Raw genomic sequence first — 8,160 nt, 5'->3', positions numbered from 1 at the left:
GAAAAAGATTCAACGACGCATTTACAAACTGGAGAGCGAACGCTGGAAAGCATTCTGCGAATTTCTAGACCCTCATAAACCGCTGTCATATATCTGGAGAACAGTACGTGGTCTTCGCTCCTCTCCACAACAACGGCACCCTTTTAAAGCTTTGGCACTCCATCATGGAAAAACAGAACTCGAGGTGGCTGAAGAATTTTGCACGAGAGTTGCCGGGAATATTATGGACGAGAGCATCGACGCCGTGATCGTTCCTGAGACGCGATTACCAGAAATGGACACTCCGTTCACCATGGAAGAACTGGAAGGTGCGTTAGTCGCTTCTAAGCGCATGTCATCGCCAGGTCCTGATGGTATTACTTATAGTGCGTTGGGACACCTTGGACAAAAAGCTAGAAAAGAACTTTTAACATGCTTCAACAACTCCTGGCTCAGCGGCAGTGTTCCCCGAGAATGGAAAATAAGTCGAATAATACCACTTTTGAAATCGGGAAAATCACCATTGGACTTGACAGCGTATCGCCCTATTGCCCTCGCAAGCTGCCTCGGAAAAGTGATGGAAAGAATGGTTCTATTTCGTCTCGAGTGGTACTTGGAACGATACACCAAATACCCTTCTTGCATGGCAGGCTTTCGTCGGGGCCGCTCCTCCATTGACTGTGTCCTTGATTTATCGACATTTGTTCAACAAGAAAAAAGTCGCAAGCGCATATCAGTGGCACTGTTTCTTGACGTGAAGGGTGCATATGATAATGTAGCTCACGATGCCATCCTCACTTCTCTCGCAGCAATGGGCATTGGTGGACGAATGTTTCAATGGATAAAAGATTATATAACTGGCAGGGGTTTCTTTGTACAAACATATGAGGGTGCAACTGCCCAACATTACACCTACTGCGGAGTACCTCAGGGAGGTGTTTTAAGCCCCACATTGTTCAACGTGGCCCTCATTGGTCTGGTGAAGGTTCTGCCAAAGTCGGTGTGCCTATCCATATACGCCGATGATATTTGCCTCTGGAGTGCTGCAGTTACTCGCCCTCAGGTGCGTGCACGAATACAGCGGGCAGCAGCCCTCACAACAGCCTACCTTCTGAAACAAGGCCTAAATATATCAACTGTGAAGTGCGCGTTGATGGCGTTTACACGCAAACCAATGACGCCATACCCTGTTTACATCAATGGGCAGAGTGCCAAATATGCACGGACGCATCGTTTCCTGGGCATAATTATCGACAGAAGTCTTTTGTGGAGCCCACATTGTGCGTACTTGAAGAAGAGACTGCTATCTATTGTGCATATCATGAAATTCTTGTGCGGTAAAGCATGGGGAACTTCTGTGGCCTCCACGCTACAGCTGTACAGGGCCCTATTTCTGGGTCTATTGCGCTACAGCTTGCCGGTACTGACTAACACTTGAAAATCGAATACTCATTCATTGGAGAGTTTGCAGGATCAGGCACTGCGTATCTGCCTAGGACTGCCCCGATGCGCTTCTACTTATGCCACAATCATGCTTGCCAAAGACCACCCGGTCAGGACATATATAGTTGTGGATTGGCTCAGAGCGCACATTCGACATGCTAGCCGTGTCCCCGACCACCACTTGGCCCTTCTACCTTCCAAAAGACCACGTGCTACGTTTTCATACGTCATAGCCAAGCACCTAAACAGCATTCCATCAGGATATACGCCAGCTGCGAGAACGGCATGCCCTTTGTTGTGCCTCGACCAGCCGCAAGTACGTCTAGAAATTCCGGGAATCAAAAAGAAAAGCAGTCACTCCAGAGTAGCATTGAAGCAAGCAACACTGCTATTATTACATGAGTTGTACTTAGACCGAACGCAGATATACACTGATGGGTCCGTCTCATCCAGCAGCTCATCAGGTGCCGCTGTAATTCCGGCTGCAGAAATGACAATCAAGTTTAAGTTGTCGCATATGACTACATCTACGGCATCAGAGCTTGCTGCTATAAGGGCTGCTTTACAATATCTCTTTCAAGAACGTCCAGGAAAATGGGTCATATTCTGTGATTCGAAGGCAGCGCTTCACAGTTTGCAGTCTGCCATGCGTAGGAGGAGCCATGACCAACTGGTACAAGAAATAAGACATTGCCATCATGAAGCTCTAGCACGAGCGCATGATATTATATATCAATGGCTGCCTGGACATATCGGTATTACCGGAAATCAATTAGCCGATGATGCAGCCCGCTCAGCCCATGAAGAAACCCGTGTAGTCCCGATTCCTCTATCAAGGAATGATGCAGCAAGACAACTTTACCAGCTGGCTCGAGATCTCACACGCACGTTCTGGTCGTCTACCAGCTTCCAAAGGTGTCAATTTTATGAACTGGATCCTTCGCTCAAGCTAAAGCTACCATCACACCTTTCCCGCTCCGATGCGACACTGTTATGCCGCCTTTGGTTGGGTGTTGCATTCACAAAGGCGTACTCCTTTCGCATTGGTATGGCAGACACTCCTACATGTGACTACTGCGGAGATGAAGAGACCATCCAACACGTACTGTGCAGCTGCGCTTGATACAACACACAGCGCTGCCAGATACGGATGGTTTTGAATCGACTTGACCTCGGACCATTTTGTGTGCAGAAGATACTAGGACCTTGGGCATCTGCCTCAGTTGCGCAGAAAGCAACTAAAGCACTGCTACTTTACCTTAAGTCAACAAACCTGAGCGACCGCCTGTAAACTGTGTGTGCTCCCCGACTGTGCTCGTGATTGTGTGTGCCTTCTCATCTTTCTGCAACCCCTTTTCTCCCCTTTATCTCTTCCCCAGCGTAGGGTAGCAAACCGGATGTGCGTCTGGTTAACCTCCCTGCCTTTCCTTGCATCTTTATCTCTCTCTCTCTCTCCGATGGAGGCGGAAACGTTGTAGGTCTGTGTGCTTAGATTTGTGTGCACGTTAAAGAACCCCAGGTGGTCGAAATGTTCGGAGCCCTCCACTACGGCGTCTCTCATAATCATATGGTAGTTTTGGGACGTTTAACCTCACATATCAATCAATCGAGAAACTGTTTTGGTGTTAAGGTCGTATTTTACTCTGGAAATAAGTTGGATAGCGGCTGTGCAGTAGCGGATATAGAAGTTGGAGGGAAAGAAAAAAAGTGGAGTAAATGTGATGTCACCCATCCGGGAAGGAGTGGTAGAATGTGAATAGGGTGCTGTGTATTTCATGGCTTTAGTCTTGCGGAAAGTGTTATATCGTCCAAACGGGGAGACGGTTGAATAATCATTTAGTGGATCACAAAGCATCACTGAAAGCTCAGATTTCGTCGATTTGTGCTCGCATTGGAAAGTAGTCAAGCGCCACCCGTTGCTGCGCCAAACGAAGATGATGTCCCGGCATAAAGGCAGGATGGCGCGAAAAATCGTTGTGATGCTTTTTAATTTCCAAATATGGCGATATGTGAGTTACCAGGCGATAGTTTGCGTTGCATAAACGAGAGAAATATTACCTAATTGAGAACCTCTAACTGATCACGCAGTTTTCTATCATGCTTTTTGTATCTTTCTTCTTCAATAACTTTCTACTTGCTAGTCCGTGTTTGTGCGTATGTCTTGCTGGTCCCAGTTTGTTTCGCGCACTTTGTAGATACTTTATCAGTCTTAATAAAGAAATCAAATTATAGTTCGGACCAGCAAACCGTCACGTTACTCATTAGACTATTGGTCTATGTATCATGTCTATCGTTAAAGTAGTCACCACACAATCTCTCCTCATGTCAAACCTTGAGGGGCAAGTCGTGCGTCCTGGCACTATGTAGCGTATAATTCGAAGACCGCGTTCTTTTCTACCACAAAGCTTCGTTGCTTCCGGTTTCTTCACCTTTCCGTTGACTCTTGCTCGTCTGCGAGGAGCAGCAACCTACTTTTATAAGTGAATACTGCGTCCAGCTGCACGACGTCTCCTTTACGTCATGCGCTTTGAGCAATTTACCCAATTTACGATGAAATGGCAAATGCGAACACAACGTGTGCATGCACGATTAAGAAGACGGCACAATCCCCCGTGTACACAGGCCCGCTGTAAAACCCCATAGTTCGAAAGCGTGGTGCTCGAGCGTGGTGCGCAGCAAGTAGCCCGCAAGGAAAAAAAAATAGAGGTGCACGCACGTGATCCGGCAGCTCGTGACCGAGAGCGCGGGTACATCGATGGCACAGCATGCTGGCTCAGTAAGCGTTCGCGCGCAATGTGTTTCAATGAATAAAACGTGCGTGGACTGGCGCACTCCTTGTTTCTATGCAGGCCTAAAGCTTTTCTGCGTGTGACCACCTTAGGCTAACCCGAATCTACACTAGTTATATTAGGATTCTCTGAGACAAACTGTCAGCCGACTGGAAAACAAGTTTGGATTGGACTAGCGAATTGAACATTTGAACTGTATTAGATTATAAACTCTCACTTAATTAAAACAGAGGAAGTGAGATATTATTGACTTCTTGTTTAGTTACGTTGTTTCTCGTCATGCCCAGTGGTAGGTTTTGCTTCTTATGGTTTAGAGTGAAAACCACTTGTTCATCGAGGAGTTTTGTCATAAATATTTTGCAGTGGCTTAGCTGGGCTATAGTCTACGTGGGCTTAGCCCGAATACAGACTACGTAGCGTCAGTGACAGACAGACAGACAGACAGACAGACAGACAGACAGACAGACAGACAGACAGACAGACAGACAGACAGACAGACAGACAGGCAGGCAGGCAGGCAGGCAGGCAGGCAGGCAGGCAGGCAGGCAGACGAGCGGACGGACAGGCGGACGGAAGGACGGACTAGCGATTGAGCTTACACAATGTCAAGTGTGACGTCGCTCCAGAAGCTTCCAGGCTTTCTCTGGTGCGACAGCTGTGCGCCGTCTGACGTCACTGCTCATCGGGCATGCACAGCACGGCTCTCGATAAGCCATGCGAAACTGCTCAACGTGAGCAAGTGTACAAAACTATTGCTACAAAACTTCACAATGCATTGCAAGTACAATCCCTGCATGAAATGTAGAGCGAAATTTCGTACACTGAAATCGAGACAGCTTATGCAACAACCTATTTCTTTATAAAAAAATACAATTTTTAGTTGGATATGGTCCCAGCCAAATCGTACCCGTTTGAATTCGTTTACGATAACGCAGAAAACCTTAATTCATGCACAGCATCTGCAACACTTATAGTGAATTACGTCTTCCGCGGTTGGAAATCTGCATAGTGACCGTAGGAAGAGATTAGCACGATTGACCATTCCCGCCAATAGTCGCTTGTGCTAATCCTTTTCTGCGCATGTCTGTGCTGTTTTAACCTCTCCCTATAACTTGTCATAACTACCAGCGTAATCACATTAGGAGCGGCACATATTTGCTCAAGTATATGTGGAATCGCTTGACCCCTTACTTCAGTGAATTTACATTTTATTCTTTATGAATATGCGTTACTAATGTGAGATGCACGCTCGAATGAGAAAAAGTGATAAAACTGTAGCCATATACTTACACCACAACGTCGGCAGCACTTCTGTATAGACACGGATATTTTTATGAGCCTCGTTCAGAAAGAGCAGCTTATTCCGTCATAGTCAATTACAACGCACGTGTGAGAGAAAAAGGTAACGAGGGGGCTTGCGTACCCCCCCCCCCCCCCCCGATTGTGGTGGCCGTGTAAGCTGGCGGCCGAGGACCACGTGCCGGCCGGCACCAAGCTACTTAGACACGATTGAGCATCCCGACGCTCCAGTAATCGCATGCAGAAAGCGCACCGCACCAGCCACTCGGTAACATCCGCTGCAAGCTCAGGACGAAGAAACGAACGAGCTTCCCAGACAAGCTGCGAAAAATGCTAGCCTAAGTTTAGCCGAAACCACACAAAAAAAAAAAAGAAAGGCAGCTGCCGTTTCGGAAGGGAGGCACGAGCCGGCTTCGTGTTCACGGCGAATTAGCGAGAGCCGGGCCAATTAAGGCCCTGCGCCCACTTCCTCCTCGGCACGCCGACGATGTCCCACCGACTTCGCCTAATTCCTTCGACGGCGGTGGGCGCAGGAGACATGATTCTCCGTCGCCGATCGCTTCCTCTTCCCCGCTGCCACCGAGCTTTTCCACCAGCCCGAGGGCGCTCGCCTGCGTAGACCAGGGGCGTCGCCGGACCAGCTACACCCTTGTCGAGCACACGGAGCATGTCACGACGCCGGCGGCGCAGGTCAACGCGGCGGCGGGGCCGTTGCATGCGGCGCTTAGGAAACCTCCCGGCATTGGCGGAGGTGCCGTCCGGGTGGTGGTCGTCGCCCTTGTATGTGGGAGCGGCATAAAATACTGCGCCGCGCACCGTTTTATCTATTTATATATAGCGACACGGCGATAGCGTCTGCGCAAATTTGGTATACACTGTGTCTCCTTGTTTCCCTCATTTATTGAGAAGACTTGCTTGGTATGGCCCAGGATAAGAAAAGGCAGGTCCGTATCACGTACCACGTTGCCAACAAGAAAGGCTTGGTACATTCGTTTATTAAGCTAAAGTTCAGATTCCTCATTGCACACTATCATAGAAAAACACAGATATTTATAGAAAAAAAGTATAAATAGGAGGAAATATTAGAGAATGGATTGACTGCCTCGAGGCTGCTATCTGAGCTAGCTGCACAGAAATGCGCTTGGGAATACAAGGTGATTAGAGTGTGTAGTAGTTGATTTTTTGATATTATATATTTATTAGAGGTAAAATACCCTACGGTTAGCTTGCTGTAGTGGGGAAAGGAGTGGTAGCACATGAACTAGAGAAAAAGTTTGGAAGTGCAGTTACTATTTTGTATAGTAAACTCAGCATATTAGGTCACTAGTTAGCGTGTATCCTGCACGGCATTCTTTAACTGAATGAGCGGTATTCTAAGGCATATTTTTTTTTTGTCAAAAGCTTCCTCTATTCAATGTTAAATGTATAACAAAAACTCTCTGCAAAACCAACAATTTGTGCCATGTCACTGCATGTAGAAATAAAAAAGAAAAATACAATCGGTCAATAACTGCTATAAATGAAAAGCACAACTCAATTACCTGTCTCGGAGCATGTTTCAATAAAGCACACACTGATTGATATTCTGTTGATTTCTCCCTCCATTATTATACGTATGCCCCACTCGATTCTACAGCAGACTGACACGTGACTTCTCAAACTCGTGCGAGTGTCTCGGAGGGTGCGAATCAATGGGGGTGCTGGTAATGAGGAACAGGATAAATGATGAAAACTCTTTGACAAAAAGCTGAGTGAATGAAGACCCATCATTTTAACACGCACTATGCCTTCATGTCTGTGTGTGGCAAGTAACCAGGTCACGTAATGTATCCACTATCTCTCACTAGCTTATGGGAAGCACAGGTACGTGACACATACGAGCTGATCCCTTATCGCAACCGCCGCTTTTACGTGCCTTACAATACCGTATTCCTCTTTCGCTTATAAATCAGTCCGTGCAGGAGTGCTCACTACCGTATCTCTGCTGACGTATATTCTTTCATTACGCCTACAGGTTTTGTGCCTTAAAGGTTCAAGTTATCCTAGTGAAGTCCCGTAAATCAGTATGGTTATTCGTAACCACACGTTAACAAAAGACAGCTCATTCCACTGACCTTCATAAATTTATTAAACTGAGGTTTATGAAAGCAAAATTTCCGCACTGGCAACGCCTAAATTCTGTAAATGAGAAATGAGCCAAAAGAGCTCACGGAAAACCGATGTTTTTCTTCCAGAGTACATGCGTGAGTAAAACAGTTACGCTGAGACAACCGCTTATTTATCTCAATAAAATTTGTTAAAAGAGCGAAACTTCAACTCTACCAAATGCTTGCAACGGAATGCTATATAGTTTAGGCTCCCGATCACCACCAAATGTAGGTCTACATCCAAGAACAGGGCCCTATCGACAAAAGCATGTCAGTCTACGATTGTTCGTAATGAAACATTTCAGTAATTTGGGACGCTGGCATCACTAATACTGGTTGGTTCATGATAACTTATGAACAAGAGGCTTCGAGAATTCGGCCCTGAATCTGTGGGGTTGTTTTATTCACAATAATCTCTGGATAGATGCAATCTACAAAACTTTGATGCCATTTTGTAATACTACTGTCATATATATGCAAGCATGATGATAATTTCTTGACAT

Source organism: Rhipicephalus microplus, chromosome X (genome assembly GCF_043290135.1).
Source record: "Rhipicephalus microplus isolate Deutch F79 chromosome X, USDA_Rmic, whole genome shotgun sequence".
Taxonomy (NCBI): domain Eukaryota; kingdom Metazoa; phylum Arthropoda; class Arachnida; order Ixodida; family Ixodidae; genus Rhipicephalus; species Rhipicephalus microplus.
This window is presented reverse-complemented; position numbering follows the sequence as displayed.